A 20,512-nucleotide genomic window follows, 5' to 3' on the forward strand; every position below is an offset into this window, starting at 1 on the left:
ACATTTGTGACATTGTAACTGAAATAACTTTTCGTGTCATACTGGTGTCCACTTGTGTAGGCAACTCCCAAGTTCTGTATATTCTCTCAATATGTGGTTGTATCTTAACGGAACATCTTTTTCTTGGGCATTTTCTTTCAAGCAGCTAACTATCATGTGCCAAGAGAAAACATGAAGGATGAATCCAAGCAAGTTGTCTTCTCTGCAAAGCACTTTCTCCCCCTACATCAACTTTATTGAGATAGAATATACATACAGTAAAAAGCTCCTATTTCAGTGTAGTTTGATGAGTTTTCAAGAACATATATGCCTTCACACCCGTCACAGCAGTAAAGGCATAGAACAATTCCATTACACCAAGAAATTCCTGATGCCTCTTTATAGTTAATTCTCAGAGCTCTTTCTACAACCCCAGACAAGCACTGATCTTCTTCTGTCACTATAATTTTGCCTGTACTGGAACTTAATTTAATGGAATTATTCAATGTGTGTGTGTGTGGTTTTGCTTTTTTAGTATCTGAATTTTTTGCTTAGCATAATGTTTTTGAGATCCATCCATGTCTCACAAGTTTCTCCCTTTTTATTACTGAGTGGTGTGGACTTATTCGTTACATGGATATACCACTATTTTTTATCCATTCATTTATAGATAGGCATTAGGGCTGTTCCCAGTTTGTAGGTTATTGTGAGTAGAGGTGGTATGAATATGTGTACATACAACTTTGTGTGGATGTATACTTTCATCTCTTTTAGGTGAACTCTTGAAAGTGGAATTGCTAGGGTGCATGCTAAGTATATATTTAACTTTATGAGAAATTGCCAAGAAGTTCTCCAAAGCGGTTGTACCATTTTAAATTCCTAGCATTAAAATTTGAGAGTTTCAGTTGTTCCAGATCCTTATCAATACTTGTGGTCAGCCACTTTATTTTAAGCTGTTGTTCATATGCCCATATAGATTTTAAAATCATACTGTCAATTTCTACAAAAGCCTGGTGGGATTTTGAATGGGATTGCGTTGAATCTTTAGACCATTTTAGGGAGAACTAACTTCTTAATGATATTGAGTCATCTAATCCATGATCACGTATACCTTTCCATTTATTTAGGCCTTTTTTAATATCACATCTGCAATATTTTCTATTTTCAGCATACAGTCCTCGCAAATATTGTGTTAAATATATTTCTAGGTACTTCATGGGTTTTGATGCTATTATAAGTTATATGTTTGAATATTATTTACCAATTCTGTGTTGATAGTATCTAGAAATGCAACTGGTTTTTGAATATTAATCTTGTTGCCTGTGACATTGATAAATTCATCAATTAGTTCTAGTAGATTTTTTTGTAAAGTTCTTAGAATTTCCTGTGTTTGTGATCATACCATCTATAAACAAACATAGTTCAAAAACTGTCCTTCCTAGGAAAGCCTTTTATTACTTTTCCTTGACTTGTAATATCTAGGATGCCAGGACAATTTGAGCAGAAGTGGTGGATCAGAAATCATTGTTATATCATTGATCTTAGGAGGAACGTATTCAGCCCTTCTGCATCAAGCAGGAATGGTGAAAGTTTTGGGTTGTTCTTTGGTGCCCCTTTTCAGGTTGAGAAAGTTCTTTCTATTGCTATTTTGGTGGAAACTTTTATCATGAATAGATATTGATTTTAATCAAATAATGTTTTTGTATCTGGCTGGCTGGTAGTATTTTTCCCCCTTTATTCTGTTATCTGGTGAATTATATTGATTAATGTTCAAATAGTAACCCAACCTTGCTTTCCTGGGATTAAGCACCACTTGGTCATGATGTTTTACTTCTTTTATATATAACAATGGATTCCATTTAAAATATTTGTTAAGAATTTTTGTGTTTATGTTCATGAGGTATTAATCTGTAGGGTCATTTTCTCTTGTTACAAATCTGTCCACTCTTGGTATTATGGCATTGGCATCTTCAATGAGGTGGAAATGTTCTCTTCTCTATTTTTTGAACATGTTTAATGTTAGTAGCATTTATTCTCAAAATATTGTATAGGATTTTTGAGTGAAACTGTCTGGGCCTGGAATTGATCTTCTGAGAAGAATTTTAGTTAGAAAATCAAATTCTTTAATAGATTTAGGGTTATTCTGATTTTCTAATTCTTTTTATGCCACTTTAGGTACTTTGTATCTTTCAAGCACCCAAACCTTGATTTCTAAAATCCTTCTCCAATAAGAGGAACTAAGGCCCTGCAGAGAAATATTTAAAACTCTAATCAAATATGTAAAAGTAGACTAAAAAATTCCCAAACTAGATATTTTGGATGATCTGCCAATAATGAGTCCATAGTCTTCCTCAGCAACAACCAGTGGAGCTGAATAGTGGAGCTGCCCCCTTAGAAGGAGCATTGCCTTGTGTATGAAACAGACACCACGGCTCACAGAGTCTAAGGGTAACCTTCAGCCAGTTACACCAGTAGTTTCAACCTGGGGGTGATTTCAGCCTGCGGGGGTACATCTGGCAGTATCTGGAGATATTTTTGATTGTCATACAGGGCTGTGGGGGGTGCTACTGACATCTAGTGGGTAGAGGCCGGGGATGCTATTAAACATCCTACAATGTACAACTCAGCTCCGCAACTGAGGATTGCTTGTCCCAAAATGTCAGTAGCATTAAAGATCAAAAGACACCCTGAGCCTGGCCCTTCTAAGAATGTGAGTTTGCATTTCCAGCAATTTCAGGCAAGACTAATAATATAAATCATTTCTAAAAGGCTAGTCTTTACTTCTCTGTGATTCTTTGAGAAGGTTGGGCCGTGAGACTCCATGACTCACTGCGACAGCAGCATCTAATAGTTGGAGACTTGTTACGTGCCAGGTACTGACCAAGTAAATTGACAGATACAAACTTGGTTAAGACTCTTAGCAACTTTTCAAAGTAGGTATTATGATGATGGAGTTTAAATTACATTGTTTTTATGGCAGAGGACAGAAACACTTCTCAAACAGATTTTGAACAGGAAGCTCTTTTATTAGCACAAGTATAGATCTTTCTCAGCATCTGATGGGGTTACCTCCTGATAAACCCATCGTAACTTGAAAATGTAGTAAGTCACAAATGCATTTACTACATTTAACCTACCATCCATCATAGCTTCCCCCAGCCTGTCTTAATGCGCTGGGAACACATACTTGAACCTACAGTTGTGCAAAATCATCTAACACAAATCCTACTAAATCCTAATTAAAGTGTGGAATATGTCATGTAATGTACTGAGTACTGTACTAAAAGAGAGAGAGACAGATGGCTGTAAGGGTCTAGGATGGTTGTTGACCCTGGTGACCATGGGGCTGACTGGGAGCTTCTGCCCAGCATCATGGGAGAGGAGCAGACTAGACTGCATATCACTAGCCCAGGGAAAGATCCAAAAATCAAAATTCCAAAAATGGTTTCTGCTGAATGCGTATCCCTTTCACATCATTGTAAAGTTGAGAAATTGTTAGTCAAACTATCATAAATCAGATATTGTTTGTATTTAGATGTTGAAGCGAGACAGTCCGGGTTTGAATCCTGACTCCATACTAACTAGCCCTGTGACATTGAGCAAGTTATCAATACTCTTTGGACCTCTGTTTTCTCATTGGAAAATGGAAGACTAAGAACATCTCCCTCATTGGATTATTATGAAGATTTTTTCAAGTCAGTGCATGAAAAGTGCTGATGATATCTGGTCCATAGTAAGTATTCAGTAAATGTTAGTGTTAAACTCCTGCTGTTTTATTATTGTTGTTGTTGTTGTTGTTGTTGTTGTTGTTGTTTTATTGTTATTGTTGTTATTAGTTGTTATTGTTGTTATTATTCCCCATCGTCCCCCTCCTGTCTCTCCCTCTCCCTTCCTCCTACTCTCTTTCTCTCCCCCTCCTCCTCCTCTTCCTTCTTCTTCTTTTCAAGTCAATACTCAGGCAGTGATTAGGAGTGTTTGTTCCAAGTATTCAAAGCATTTCATCAAATCTCTTGCTATCACTGTCTCATTTGTTCTCAGCTTTTACTTCCTCTGTTTCTCAGGGCCTTTGCCACGTGTTGACAATATAGCCATGAACATGTTCATACCCTAGAAGTTCAACAAAAGCAGTTAGGTCCCAAAATAGTCCAGAGCTGCTTCTTGTTGGCCCAGCTTGTGTCATCCTTAAACAAATCAATGTCACTGGGTGGGGGAAGTTCCTGGGCTATGTGTCCATCCCTGGACCTGGTGAAGGAGCCAGCCCCTCTCATACCATATGCATGGAGAGTGGGGAAGACTGACTCACCAAAGGAAAATGATCCCTTTGCAGTTTCACAAAGAAGGAGATGGAATCCGAGAAGGCAAAAATGGCAGCACTACAACCATTCCCAGTTTACAGAAAACTCTCTCCATAAGATAAAGGAATTTTTACAAGGAGGCAAAGCTAGTAAGTGTAGGAAGAATTTACTTCCCAACTTCTTAACATTCAGGAACAATTCGGCATTAGGAAAACCTATATTATTAGATCAAAAGAAAAATGTGTCACCATAGATGCTGAAAGGCTTTTGATAGAAGTCAATATCCTTTCTTGATAGATAATCCCTTCTAGCATTAAACTTAAAAAGCTATGGGACAGACTTTGAAGAAGATGACTTTAAATTGCTTCTAAGGGAGTTAGAAGAAGACTTTTAAAAAATGGATATTGGCATGATTTTTAAATCTATATATTTAACATGATTTCAGTAGAAATGCTATCACTTTTCTTGAGCTGGAAGATCTAATTCTAAAGTTCAATAAAAAATATATAAATAAGAAGAGTCAGGGAAATTCTGCATTGTATTCTAACACTACGTTGGCAAAAAAAAAAAAACACTATGATGGCAAAACCTTGGTGGTTCTGATGCAGAATAAATACATCAATGGAATAGAATAAGGTTAGAAAATAGGCACAAATAAATATGGACATTTATTATGTACAAGAGTGACCCTGAAATAAGTTTGGAAAAGATTCATTATTCAATATGTATTATGAAGACATCTGAATAGCCATTTGAAAAAAAAATCCTTCCTCACTCCACTAAAACTTATACCAGATGTTCAAGCATTTAAATGCAACTTCTTAATGGAACCTATTATTTTCTAGAAAATATGGAAGAAGGTTTTTCATTGTTGCAGGATGAAAAAAAACTCTTGGTCTTATCCGATGTAATCCTGTTAAGATGAGGTTATAATACATTAAGATGGGCCTTAATGACTAATGTCTTTGCAACAGGAAGGAAATTTGGATGCCCAGATGCTCAGGGAAGAAGGCCATGTGAAGACAAAGGCAGACCCTGGAGATGCTATCACAGCCAAGGTTCACTAAGAATTACTGGTAATCACCGGAAGCTGGAAGAAGACAGGATTTTCCCAAGAGCCTTTGGGGAAAACATGACTCTGCCCACCACCTTGATTTGGAACCTCTACCCTCCAGAACTGTAAGAGAATAAATTTTGTTGTTTTAAGTCACCCCGTTGTGGTCATTTATTATATCAGCCCTAGCAAGCTAATACAAATATTTATAAAGAATTTGCGTGGGGGAGAACGATACCGAAAACAAAACTAAGAGGCAAATGGGAAACATAGTTGTAACTCATATGATGAAGGACTAGTTTCCTTAATAAGAACTCCTATAAATCAGTATTTTTCAAAAAGCTGACCACTTAATAGAAAATGGGCACATGAAGTTCTGTAATGAAGTTATTATTGCTTTGCTGGGAGAATTAATTTATGTGGGACACAAAGTGATAATCTCATGGGTGACCTCAGATCTTCCCTTTTACCCACTTTAAGGCCTTATATAGCATCTCACCACATTCTCGTTGCTTTAGCGACTAAGTAGTTTTTGCTGAAGAGTTTTTAGGGAAAAAAAGGAAAAGGATATACATCACATACCATGTAGCAAAACATCACTTTATTTTATTTTATTTCATTTATTTATGTATTTTAAGTTTTTATTTCAATTCTAGTTAACATATAGTGTAATATTGATTTCAGGAGTAGAATTCAGTGATTCATCACTTAAATATAACACCCGGTGCTCATCACAAGTGCCCTCCTGAATGCCCATCACCCAGCTGCCCCATCCCCCCAACCCCTTCCCCTCCAGCAACCCACACTTTGTTCTCTATAGTCTCTTATGTTTTGCCTCCTTCTCTCTTGCCCCCCTTTCCCCTATGTTCATCTGTTTTGTTTCTTAAATTACACATGAGTGAAATCATATGGTATTTGTCTTTCTCTGGCTGACTTATTTTGCTTAGCATAATATACTCTAGCTCATTGCAAATAACAAGATTTCATTCTTTTTGAAGGCAGAGAAATATTCCATTGTATTTGTATACCACTTCTTCTTTAACCTTCATCAGTTGATGGACATTTGGTTTTTTTCCATAATTTGGCTTTGTTGATAAAGCTGCTATAAAACAGCAGGATGCATGTGCCCCTTTGAATCAGTATTTTTGTATCCTTTGGATAAATACCTAATAGTGCAATTGCTAGGTCATAGGGTAGCTCTATTTTTAACTTTTTGAGGAACCTCCACACTGTTTTCCAGAGTGGCTGTGTCCATTCGTGTTCCCACCAACAGTGTGAGGGGGATGGCCTTTCTCCACATCCTCACCAATACCTGTTGTTTCCTGTCTTGTCAATTTTAGCCATTCTGACAGGTGTGAGGTGGGATCTCATCGTGGTTTTCATTTGTATTTCCCTGATGATGAGTGATGTTGAGCATCTTTTCATGTGTCTGTTAGCCATCTGGATGTCTTCTTTGGAAAAAATGTCTATTCATGTCTTCTGCCCATTTCTTAAGTGGATTATTTGTTTGCAAAGAGTCATTTTTAAAAATTACTTTTCAAATCTGTTCTTTCCTTAAATTCTACTCTGGGCACCAGTGTCTTTTAGTTTTCCTCCTTTTTTCCTTCTGGCCTATATAATTCCCAACCCTGACTTTCAAATATTTCCTTTTTCCCCTAGTAACTTATCCCTCAGCCTGCATACCAGCCAGCAAAATAAAAGCTGAGCAGTTAGCTGGTCCATCCTTAGAAAACCTTCCAGGGCCAACCACTGTCAATCTCATGGGGTTTCATTGATCCAGTCATATTGCCTTTTCATGGAGCAGAGCAGGGGAGAACTCAGATCTTCCCCCAGATAGCCACAAATCAAGGCTGGCTTCCTAGGTGCCCAACTTGGGCAACTGTACCAGGCCTACAGTCAGAAACACCACATGCTTGGCTTAATGCTCTGTTTTTATTGTTGAAATTCCTATAATTTTTGAACAAGGGGCTCCACATTTTCATCCCCAACAGGCCCCACAAAGTATATAGCCAGTCCTGACAAAGAAACTATTGATCAGGGGCTCCTGGCCCACTCAGTAAATCATGTGACCCTTGATCTTGGGATCGTGAGTTTGAACCCCATTGTGAGTGTAGGGAGAACTTAGATTTTTTTTTTTGAAAAAGAAACTATTGAATAAATGGATATTATTATTATTACTCAAAGCACAAATGCGTTATCCTCTGAATGGTCCAAGAGAGCCTCTCAGATCTTGGTATTAAAAGAAAAGGCAAATGGGGAGGAGAGAAAAAAAATTAGCTTCATGAACTCAGAAGCCAGGAAAGCTGGCACCATTGCCTTTAGCAAGATGCTATCTGACATCTTTTGGCTGAATGCGTCCTTTTGTGGGGTGATTAAACAGCAAATATCTCTGAGTAGCATAATGTTTATTAGACATTGCTCTGTTAGGGCAGCTTGTGTTTTCCTTGTATTCTGTTTCCGTGTTCAAGTGTGTGCAATTTGTTGATTTAAATAAAATTTAAAATAAGCCATGCTGCTTGAAGAGCTGCTGACAGGGCCTCGTGGAAAACTTTGAGAGATTTTTTTTTTTTTATTAGGAAACAATTCTGCATGTGTGTCATGATTTTCTGTACCATGCCTCTCCTTCCACCCCCTCCCTGCTCTCAGGCGTGCAGGACAGCAGCCTCCAAACCAACACATCTACTTCTTGGTGTCCTTCTGGCTTCCTGAAGTATTTCTATCCAGGAGGCAAGGATTCTGTTTGTCCACCCCTGTCCCTCAGGTTATTGGAGAAAAGGGACAAGCCAACCCAGAACAAGGGCCATCTACATTTAAACACCACACTGTACATTTTAATATAATATAACATAGTAACAGATGTTATACGCTTTGGACTTTCTGGAATGCCGATCATCCATTCAATTAATACTTGATTTAAAAATTAACTGATGGCAAAATATGGAGAAATAAGTCATCTTTCAACCACTAGATAGAATGCCAATAATAATATAATGGGACGCCTGGGTGCTCAGTGGTTGAGCACCTGCCTTTGGCTCAGGGTGTGATCCCGTAGTCCTGGGATCAAGTTCCACATCAGGCTCCCCGCAGGAAGCCTGCTTCTCCCTCTGCCTTTGTCTCTCCCTCTCTCTCTGTGTCTCTCATAAATAAACTAAATCTTTTTTTAAAAAATTAAAATAAAAATACAAAATCTATGTGCCATTGACTTGACTTGGCCACTGATAATCTTGACTAAGCCATTTGCTCCTCTGCTGTGGCCTAGAGAACCCTTCACACCAGGACACAAGGGGACATGTGCATTCCTTCGGGAAGGTGCAATAACTGGAAGGTTATTGTCCATCACAGAGGAGATGGCGAAATAAAGCATGAAAGAATGAAATGGGGTGCTGTGATAAAAAAAAAAAAAAAGAAGGATCTCTATGGCCCTACATAAACAAGTCCTTAAGACATATTTTTGAGAGGAAAAAAAGCAAGTTACAGGAGAATCTGGGTGGTTCAGTTGGTTAACCATCCAACTCTTCATTTTGGCTCAAGTCATGATCTCAGGGTCATGAGATTGAGCCCCACATCAGGCTCCATGCTCAGTGAGGAAGTCTACTTGAGGATTCTCTCCCTCTACTTCTACCTCTCCTCTGCTTAAGTAGATAAATCTTTTTAAAAGAGCAATTTGGGGGGATCCCTGGGTGGCGCAGCGGTTTGGTGCCTGCCTTTGGCCCAGGGCGCGATCCTGGAGACCCGGGATCCAATCCCACGTCGGGCTTCCGGTGAATGGAGCCTGCTTCTCCCTCTGTCTGTGTCTCTGCCTCTCTCTCTCTCTCTGTGACTATCATAAATAAATAAACATTAAAAAAAAATAAAAAAAATAAAAATAAAAGAGCAATTTGGGATCCCTGGGTGGCGCAGCGGTTTAGCGCCTGCCTTTGACCCAGGGCATGATCCTGGAGACCCGGGATCGAATCCCACGTCGGGCTCCCAGTGCATGGAGCCTGCTTCTCCCTCTGCCTGTGTCTCTGCCTCTCTCTCTCTCTCTGACTATCATAAATAAATAAAAATTAAAAAAAAGAGCAAGTTGCAGTAACACGACTCACCTTTCTAATAATCAAAACTTTCTAAAAACACAACAGTATTTTGTAGGTTCCACGGGCACATACATGTCCATGAAAATCCTTAGAAAGTCGAAGAAAAAGCGAATTGATATAGAGGTTACCACACAAAGCGGGGAGGCATCACAGCAAGGGAGATGCTAAAAGGAACTTTATTTGTGCTTGTGACATCATACTTCATGTGAAATTTTATGTGTTTACTATTGTTTAATGACAATATTTTTAGCTGACACAAAAACGTGTCTGTTATAAAATTCAAGGAGTTACAGTCCAGGAGTCAAAATCCAAGGCGTTAATATTACCTAAGTGGTTCTCTATATTTAATACTCTATGGATCAATTATATGTTATAAGCACGTAGATTTGGTATGTGACACAGTATCCCTGGATTTCTTCACATGGAATTTCTGAGGATTCTTGCAGAGTACTCCATACATTTGCAACTATTGAAATGAATGTCTAGTCCAGGAACAAAACCTGCACTGGGCCGCAGAGTACAGCCGTGACCATGCAGGGGGCGGGGGTGTCCCCAGCTTCAAAGAGCTTCTGGGACCACTGCCTGAGACCCAGGGAGGCAGAACTTGCAAACACGAGGCGTGGAAATCAGCAGTTCTCTTAAGCTTCCTGGAACTCCCTATGCCTACCAGTGGGTAGGGTAAGCAGCTTCGTGTCATCTCCCCAGCCCCTAATACATGATCCTACTTTGCTTCTTCACAGCTTTGCCATTTTCTTACTCATTTATTCATTCATTTATCTTTCTGCCCACCCGGACTCCTTGTGGGGACAGTCCATGTCTCTGTTGTCACCATTGCTGGGCACCCAGAGGCATGCCTGGCATGTTACTGTCCAGTAAACATCTGGATACCACTGACGTGTGTGCATGAATGCATGAAAGCTGGACATTCATTCCCTCCCATCGCCTAGAGGTGGAGGTCCCCGTGTGGCTATTTTACCACCTCCTGTCATACCTGAAGTCTAATTTAGAGAAGAAAATGATGTAAATAATTAGAATTGCCACTCATTAAGAGTCCTACTATGTGCTACTTGCTCTATAGGATTTTGTTTCCTGAGCATCCTTTTCCTGTTGCTATTGCTACATAGCAAATCACCCCAAATTTAGTGGCATAAGGCAATTGTTTTCCTTTGTTCTCAGATAGTGTGGGTGAGGAAGCTGGACAGAGCACAAAGGATGACCAGCCTCTGCTTCACCATGTCGGGGGCATCTACCGAGAAGACTGGGACACTCAGGTTAACTGGCGATTGGGAGCTGAAATGATCTGGAGTGGCTTCTCTCGTGTGGCTGATGGTTAATGCTGGGTGTTGGTGGGACTTCAGCTGGATTTATTGATTGTAACAACCTCACGTTGGCTTCTCCACACGGCTGCTTGGGCTGCCTCACAGCATGGCAGCCCCAGGGTATTTGCACTTCTTCCGTACGGTCAGGTGAATGCCTCATCTCACAAGACAGAAGCCACAACACTGTTTGCGCCCTATGGTCAAAAGGCACACAGCTTCACTCCCATCACATTCTGTTGGTTACAAGTGAGTCACAAGTCTGCCCAGACTCAAAGGAAGAAAAATTAGACTCTCCTTCTGGATAAGGCAGTGGGTGCCTTCTAGAAATCGTAGCACCGGAGATATTCGCACTGCCGTCTTTGGGAAACACAATCTGCCACACCCACCTAACATCCCTGCAAATAGGTGTGAATAATCCATTTCATAGATGAGGGAGCAGATGCAGAGAAGACATAATTTGCTCAAGTCAAACAGCCAGACAATAAGTGGCTGAGCAAAGATTCAAACTCCGGTCCTCTCGTCCCCAGATTTCCCTCTCCCCCACACATCACTGCTGTCATATCAGGTGGAGATTATGTGTTTCATCCTTCCCTGATTGTTTGTCAGGGAGACATACCCAGATCCCAAATGTTGCCTTACACAGAGGTTGTGTCTTCCTGCAATTTACCAACAGCATTGCCGGTGCAATAACCTGAGCTTCAGTAGTTGACATTGAAATGAGTCCCCTCTGAAGGTCCAGAGCAATTGCTATTAAGGGACCAGACTTTGAGCAGAGTTTGCAACTTCAGGATGGCAGCCTATCCACAGCGATCGTTGACGCTGGTGAAAAATGATCTTCCGCCTTTGTGACACTATTATTTGGGTATTTACCACAAAGGCCCTTAAATGGGCCCTTTTCGATCAGAAAAGAAGAAATAAGCTGGTGGGGGGGGGGCTGTGGGGGGGGGAATGGCTAAATTTAAATGTAACTGCTCACATTGTTTTGTCCTTAGATGGATGGTAGGTCTTTCTCATTATTCACCAAGCACAGACATGCAACCAAGAGCGATTTGGCAACTTGCGAAGATAAATCACAACCAGGATGGCTGCTGTCACTGTCATAGCGAGAGCATGGCTCTAGAGGCGACAGAGTGTGGGAGCAAGTACGCATACCGGCCCCACTGGTGCACAGACAGGGAGAAAAAGTAGGACCCAGAGAAAGGAAAACAGAAGAAAAGCAATAAAAATTCCATGTCTCCCTCTACGTTGTTCCCAAGTGCCATGCTTTCGAGAGAACTAATGTTTTTGTGAGTTCTCAACAGGTCAGAAAGAAGACAGATGGCAGGTTACTGGAACAGGCTTGGGGGGGGCGGGTGCAGGTTATGAATTTAACCATCCAACAAGAAGAAAACACATATTCAATATGTAGCTTAGGAGAAGATGGAAGAAAGCATCCAGACACTCAAAGAATCTGAAGGGAGTTGTATTTTTAAGATATTTTTAGATGAAATCTTTTACACATGGCACAAAGCTGAGAGCCTCCCAAATTATCTTTGCCTATCCTATTTTTACAATCTACATTTTTGTGCCGATAAGAGCAACATCTTCTAATAATATAAATTTTAGCAAATATAGAAAAATGTATAAAACCCCATAATCTTTTCATCCAGGAGCAACCAATATAAATATTTTGTTAGGCAGCTTTCTGGTGTTCCCTTGTGTGTATATACACACAACTACGTGTGTTGCAAAAGTGGCCTCACCGGAAACCTAATAGTTTGTGACCTGCAGTTTGTCCTTCATATATCATCAGTGCCTTTATGTGTCAATAGGTAAATATTTACATAATCATGTTTAATAGATGCGCGATTTCCCATTGCGATATTATCTAACCAGCCCACTATTTGCTACATGGTTAAGGTTGTAAATTTTTTATTGTAAATAATAATATAAGAGCATCCTTGCCCATATATCTTTGTGCATTTATTTGCTCATTTGATCTGGATACATTTCTCAAAGTGGATTTTCTTAAGAAAGGGAGACACATTATTAACGAGTTTCAAACATATTGTTAAATTGTTATCTTGGCAAGTCGTACCAAGAGTTATCTAAAGTTGTCCAAGTTAAAAATTAATGCAATTTGCATATTTTTTTCCTCACTTTCTCTCTCCTTCCTGTCTCTTTCTCCCACCCCTCCGCTTGCCTCTTTCTCCCTTCAGTAGTGAATCAGTGACTACTAGGGTGAAACATTTTATTCCACCCATGTTGCTTTCAGATTAAGGCAGTAGTCAGCCAACCACGGCCTATGGGCCAATTTGGCAGCCCCCCACCCCCACCCCTGTCTGCTTTCGTTCAGCCTATGAGCTAAGAAGAACGTTTATATTTTTCATGTTTAATAAAAAAGAAAACCAAGAATAATATATCGTGATACATAAAATCACATGCAAGTTAAATTCAAGGTTCATAAATAAAGTTTTATTGAAACACAGTCACTCCCCGTTGGTTTACATATGGTCTATGGCCACTCTGGCCCTAAAACAGCAGAGCTGAGTTGTTGGTATATGTGCTGCTGAAGCGAGCACAGTTGGGACAGAGACTGGATGGCCCACAAAGCATCAGAAGGTCAATAGTCGCCTGATGCTGTATCACAACGCCTAGGTCATTCAGCTCACTCCATCTCATCACGTAGGCTTTGTACCATCCTACATCATCACAAAAAGAAGGGTGAGTACCATATAGTAAGATACTTTGAGAGAGAGAGAGAGACTATATTCATATAACTTTTATTACAGCATACTATACTTGTTCTATTTTATAATCATTAGTTACTGTTGTTTATCTCTTACTATGCTCAGTTTATAAATTAAACTTACTCATATCATAGGCACTTATGTATAGGAAAACACATTGTGTATAGAGAGTTTAGTACTGTCCATGGTTTCAGGGATCAATGGGAGTCTTGGATAGTATCCCCCACAGACAAGGGAAACGAGCTTTTCTGCTCTGCTTTCTACATCCTCGCATCCTCTCATTTAGCCTGTCCTAGCTTGAGTGCCACCAACTCAGAGACGCCTGCCCTGACACCCCATCTGGAGGACACCCTGCTATGATTTGCCAAAATCGCCCCATCTATTTCTTCCATTGCACTAAACTTCAAGATTATTCTTTATTTGTTCATGTATTTGTTATCTCTACCGCACTCCACCCCCCCGCCCCGACATCTCATTTAAAACGTAACCTCCATGAAGGAAGGGACTTGTGTGTCTTGTTCATCAATGTTTCCAGCACTTGCCTAGCATCAGTGTGAGTGAATATGGGTCCTGACCCTCAAAATACCCATAATTTTGCCCCCCATCAAGGCAATGTCTGCTCCCTCTTTTCTTTGATCTCTGCTTCCATCACACTGAATTCTTATCACTTCCTTGACACACACACACACACACACACACACATTTTTTTCCTCCTTCACACAAGTCATTTCTTGGCCTAATGCACCCCTCATCCTCCCCACCCCCAGCCCTTCTTCTTCTGGCCCAATCTTCTGTTGCTTGCCTTTCAGTGTCCACTTCTAAATCAGCTCCTTCCGGATACTCTCCACCCCTCGGTGCAGGTAGTTGCCCTGCCTTAGCACTCCTATGCTCTACATCCTGCTCACCCCCGAAGGTTGTCCTTGCCTGCTTAATTGCCTGTCTCTCCCATTAGAATAGGCAGCAAAGGACCCAGCACAGAAACTGGTGCAAGGTAGGTCTTCAGTTGATGTGTTTTTAACTAATGGATAAATACACATCAAATAATCATTTTCTCTAAGATAATTATTGTAGGATCTCACTCATGTGGAATTTAAGAAACAAAAACAGGATCATAGGGGAATGGAGGGAAAAAATAAAACAAGATGAAATCAGAAAGGGAGACAAACCGTAAGAGACTCTTAGTCATAGGAAACAAACTGAGGGTCGCTGGAGGGGAGAGGGGAAGGGGGACAGGGCGACTGGGTGGTGGGCATTAAGGAGGGCACATGATGGAATGAGCACTGGGTGTTATGTAAGACTGAGGAGTTGCCGACCTCTACGTCTGAAACCAATAATACATGATATGTTAATTAATTTAATTTAAATTTTTAAATGATTCATCCAAAAAATGATGAAAATTGTTTTCTCTCTAACTAAAAAAATAACCCACATCTTTTACTGCAGAGAACAAACATGACTCATTAAATGGACTAAGAGCTCCTTTTCTCCATATGTAAAATCTTTCCATTGGAAAAGATGAATGGAAGAGTCACAGACCATGCATAAACAATTTACAGAATAAATATATTTTATAAAAATTTATATTACAAGATACTTCATACCTGACTCAAGAAGAATGTGAATTAAAATTTAACCAAGAGACCATTTTTCCTTTCCCAGTTTGCAAACATCACAAAGTTTGATAAAACCCTCTCTCATTTATGACGGATGGCAATGTAAATCCCACAACCTCTATAGAGGACAATTTGGCAATATTTATCAAAATTACAAATGCACTTACCCTTTGCCCCAGCCAGCCCACTTCTAGGTATTTATTCTACAGACATCCTCCCATGTGTGTAGAATGACATGCATTCAAGGTTATTTACTGCAGGGTGGTTGGTAAGAGCAAAAGTTTGGAAATTCCCTAAATGCCTCCAGGTTCGGAAAACTTAATGAATATTTTATGCTAGAGCCATATATTGGAGTGTATTGCATTTGTTTTCTATTTTTAAAGAGCTAGTTCTTTATTAACTGATATGGAATCATTTCCAAGATAGATTTTAGGATAAAAAAAAAAAAAGCAAGGTGGCAAATGATGTGTGTCCTGTATTACCATGCATGTAGAAATGAAGCGAAAAAGAGCATGTGCATGTGCTCCTACTTGGGTGTGTGTGCATTTATTTGTGTAGGAAAACATATCCAGTGAAGGAGAGATTTGAGAGAAGGCTTGCAGAAAGGCCAAGAGGTAGGATGGGAGGAAGCTTTTTGGCTCTGAATGACTTAATTTTGAGTTTGGAACAACTGCGTGGCTATATTATCAAGTCAAACATGGAGAAGAGAGAAAGAGAAAGGAAAGGTCAGGAGAGAAAGGAAGGTGAGAGAGAGAGAAGTGGGTCTTAGACCAGGTAGTAGAATCTCAGCTGCTCATGGTAATGAGGCTAAGCATCTCCAACTTCCCCAGTGGCTTATAGCAAAGTAAGAAAATTAGAGAGACAAGCCCCAGCCTCCTGCCTCTTTCATGAGGCTCCCAGTTTCTCTGATGATTCTGCAGTAATTAGGGAGAGCTGATTCAAGCCTCTAAGCCTCATCTGTCTGCCCACCCGTGGGACGGATCCCACCACCTGCATAGCCATCTAGAGAGAACCCGCCAGATCCTCTCCCCGGCAGCTGGGGAGCCACAGCCCCTGTTCCTGGGGAGGGCTCTGTGATGTTGATTGCTACAGCAGCTACTGTCATAGCTCACTTCAGCAGAAAGGATTAGACTGTCCTGAATATGTCAATCAGATATCAAAGATAAATGAAGTTTGAAAAAATAAAATGTGCGATTTATTTTTAAAAAATAGTCTTTGGGAGACACCCAGAATGCACTTTGAAAAATCTAAGGGAAATATGTCATGAAAACAAATCTGCGCGCTGCGGTCCAACTTTAATTTTTCACTGATAACGCTCAAGCAGGCTGCAGCCTGGCCAATAAATAAAGATTCCCCCCTTCTTAATGGTCTCCAATTTCCATTTGCCAGGTCTGAGGGCCTGCTCCGGAAGAGGCTCTCGTCCCCTCCTCTCAGCTCTGCCCACCTGCCCTTCCCAGGTGTCCTGGCCCCCAGTGCTGGGCCCAAGGACATCCTATCCCTGCAGCTCCGGGGAAAGGCATTCGCCAAGGCGTCTGCTAAAGCTGCCTTGGCATTGCTCACCGGTTGGGCTTGGTGATGTTTGGGGTTTTAATTCACTTTACTAAAATTGCCTTTCATTCACTTGGTGACAGGTAGTTATTTGTTTTCAGGGTTCCATTTGACATTTATTGTTAGCGCAAAACACTAATAATAATAATTAGCGCCTTTTTAGAGTTGTCTGGGGTTTTCGTGCTGCTGCATTGTTACTATAAAACATCCCGATGCTTTGCTGTATATAAGATAGTATGATGGTATTTAAATGTAACAAAGGGGTTTATTATACTCAGGCCAGATTGCAGTATCTCTGAGCCCCCCTCCCCCGTGAGTAAGCCAAGACTTAATATCCTCTAAACTTGTCTGTAATGCTAATACCTATTTTTTTTTTTTTTTTTTTTAAGGAGGAAGAAAGTCTCAGCCAGCTATGCATGGTTTGGGTTTTTTTCCCTTACAAACAAGCAGGCAAAGGCAAATTGACAATTTATTCTCTAGAACTATGGTGTCCGATAAGATAGCCACCAGCTATATGTGACTATTCAAATCTAAAATAATAGAAATTAAATAAATTAAGTACTCCGTTTCTCTGTTGCACTATTCACTTTTCACGAGTTCAATAGGCACATATGACTAGTGACTACCATAAGGAACAGTGAGGCTGCAGAACATGACCATTATTGCAGAAAGCGCTTCTGGACAGTACTGTTCTAGAACCTTGCTACTTAAAAAGGTGACCCAAGGACCAGCAGCATTGACATGACCTGGAAATTTGTTTAGAAATATAGTCTTGGAAAAAAAAATATATATATATGTAGTCTTGGGGCATCTACGTGGCATACTCTGTTGAGCATCCAACTCTTGGTTCGGCCCAGGTATTTATTCTCAGGTTGTGATCTCAGCATCATGAGATGGAGCCCTGTGTCAGGCTTCATGCTCATCACAGGGTCTTCTTAGGTTTCTCTCTCCCTTTCCCTTTTCTCCTCCTGCCCCCACTCTCATGTGCTCTCACTCTCTTGCTCTCTCTCCCAAATAAATACATAAATGTTAAAAAAAAAAGAAAGAAAAGAAATATAATCATGTGATCCCCACCCCAGACCTAGTAACGAGATCCTCAAGTAACTTATTTGCATCTTGAAGTTTGAAAAGTACTGAAAACCTGTAACAAGAGGTTACAAAAAGTCAGAAGACTTTTTCTGTAAAAAAAAAAAAAAAAAAGATAGTAAATATTTGGGACACTATAGGCCACATAGTCTCTATCAAAACTACTCAATGCTGACATTGTTTTGAGAAATCAGCCCTTGGACAACATGAAAACAAATGGGTGTGGCTGTGTTCCAAAAAAAGTTTTATTTAAAAAACAAGTGGTAGGCTACATTTGGCCTGTGGTATATCATTTGCCAACTTGTGTTCTAGAATATTCTTTGGATGTCCCTTGTATTATATAATTCTCTGTGCTGGATGGATCTCAAAGATCAGCATCTCTAATCAAATATCTCGCCTGTGATCCTAGGAAAGATACTTTCCTGGAATGTCTCTGTTATGTCTCCACCCCTTGTTTCTAAAGAAAACTGACCAATCTGAGCCAATGGAGGTTAACGATAAAAAAAAAAAAGAATAAGCATGTTGGATAAAACAACCAAATTAATAACGAAAGGAGGAGGGTTGGTCTGTTCTTTCTCTACCAAATGTACCCTAGTTAAACAATAGAGTTTCTTGGGCTTTGAAGTGAGACTTCTAGGGCCAGTGTCAGGGTCAAGTCCTAGTTCTGACATGCACTCTGCCCACTGGAGGGAGTCCAAGAGGTCAAAGATGCGCAGGCCTTAAGATCTGGACTGGGTCCATCCCAGGTTGGCCTTCTACTTAGAAGATGTGTCCACATAAAAGAGAATACACCCGCCAAGGTCCAGGCTGACCAGCTCAGAAGGGGCCAGTGTTTCTCCTAATCACACCAATCAGATAAGTGGTTCCCCCCAAATATGGCAAGGAAGAAAGAGCAGAAGTTCTCTTCTTCCCTTTTCTAAAAGCCTGAAATTCCTTCTCTGAGTCAAGATGGGAAGGCTGAAGAAGAGGAAACGTCTCTGAATCATTGACCATAATCCAATGGATTATCTCAAATCTCCCACCAGATGCAGAACACCTGCCATAGGTGTACAGTAGCCTCTGACTGATTATTTTAAATTTGAATTCCATGAGCCAGGAACATCTTAGTAGGAAACAGATACATACAATCAAGGAAATAGGGCAATTTCTCTGTGGATGTTTCTACCAAGGTCCGGATGGAAGACAAGCGTCCACTATTTCCCCTGTCAGAGTTTATCAAGACTAAAATTGAGATTGAGCACCAAGAATGTGCTTGGGACAGGTTGGTTGTTTGCAACCCAACACCCTGTGTTCATGCTCCCAAGTTACTATTTGTTAGCGAATCACAAAATACCTCAGACCCTATTCTCCTTACCTGAAATAGGAAACAAAAATATTATCCAGGGGCACCTGGGCGGGAAGTCAATGAGAATCTGACTCTTGGTTTCAGGTTGTGATCTCAGGATCGTGAGATCAAGCCCTGTGTCCGGCTCTGCACTCAGTGCAGAGTCTGCTTAAGATTCTCTCTCCCCTTCCCTCTTCCTCTCCCTCCTGCACACATATGCATACACACACATGTTCTCTCTCCTCTCTCTCTCTCTCTCAAATAAATAAATCTTTAAAAAAATATATGTATCTAGGGATCCCTGGGTGGCGCAGCGGTTTAGCGCCTGTCTTTGGCCCAGGGAGCGATCCTGGAGATCCGGGATCGAGTCCCATGTCAGGCTCCCGGCATGGAGCCTGCTTCTCCCTCCTCCTGTGTCTCTGCCTCTCTCTCTCTCTCTATGTCTATCATAAATAAATAAATCTTTAAAAAAATATGTATCTAGTCTGATGTTATCATGAGGAATAAATGAGATCATGGATAATAGATATCAAGCAATCGGTACCTGAGTTGGCACATAGTACATGTGCAGTAAACAACTCCTATGAAAAGTATGACATATGTCTTGAGTTTAATGTTTGACAAACACCCTTATATATGCTAACCACACAAGATAGGATTTAAAAGTCTCATTCTGTAGTTCATGATAGTGAGGGACAGTGTAGTGAAATCCCCTAGATAAGATCACAGTGATGGTAAAGGGTGGTGCTCAGATGCAGGCATTCTTTCTTTCCCTTTAGCTGTACCTAGTTTCTATTCAGATGTCCCCCTTTCATGGGTGCCTAGGTGGCTCAGTCGGTTAAGTGTCTGACTTCTGCTCAGGTAATGAACCCAGGGTCCTGGGATCCAGCCCCACATCTGGCTCCCTGCCCAGTGGGGAGCTTGCTTCTCCCTCTCCCTCTGCCCTTCCCCTTGCCTGTGCTCTCTTGCTCTGTCAACTAAATTAGATCTTTAAAAGTTTTGAAATAAGTCCCCTCTTCAGAGAGTCCTTCTGAGATGAAAACTGCCCTCCCACCACGCCATCATCACTTTTAATGTCATGAACTACTTTTTTAATGGCACTTAGTACTCCTTACCTCTATTTCATATATCAAAATATTTACTTTTTTGCACTTCTTTGTCTCCAGAATGTAAGCTCCCTGAAGACAGCATCTTGTAGTCACCTCTTTCCTTCTATCCTCTATAAAAGCACCCGTCACAGAAAATCAATGAATATTTTGTTAAACCAACAAACATAAGTCTGCAGAGTCACACCTGTATTAATTTTGCTTAACCACAGGCAGGTAGAATTGTAAACATTTCCTCCTCTCTTTTCTGTTACCTAAATTTTCCCACCTCAAAAGAGCAACAGTTACTCTTATAATTATGAAAAGCAATTAAATATATTCTATATTAAGTAAATATTCATAAATTCAGGGACCAGAATAGAATATAACCCTTCAAGGAGCCA

General features: G+C 40.5%; 2 long non-coding RNA genes across 2 annotated transcripts in view; one reads left to right on the plus strand and one right to left on the minus strand.

Annotated features, from left to right (window-relative positions):
* The window catches only part of LOC112674132 (uncharacterized), a 195,764-nt gene extending 184,132 nt beyond the window's left edge, over positions 1-11,632 (plus strand). Inside the window, exons 4-6 of the long non-coding RNA XR_003145241.3 lie at positions 3,515-3,712; positions 5,249-5,453; positions 10,581-11,632. This is a non-coding gene — a long non-coding RNA (uncharacterized LOC112674132). The remainder of the gene's footprint in view (positions 1-3,514; positions 3,713-5,248; positions 5,454-10,580) is intronic.
* The window catches only part of LOC112674131 (uncharacterized), a 99,623-nt gene that overhangs the window by 23,229 nt on the left and 55,882 nt on the right, over positions 1-20,512 (minus strand). The gene's annotated exons all lie outside the window — the stretch shown is intronic.

Source organism: Canis lupus, chromosome 24, assembly GCF_003254725.2.
Source record: "Canis lupus dingo isolate Sandy chromosome 24, ASM325472v2, whole genome shotgun sequence".
Classification (NCBI taxonomy): Eukaryota; Metazoa; Chordata; class Mammalia; order Carnivora; family Canidae; genus Canis; species Canis lupus.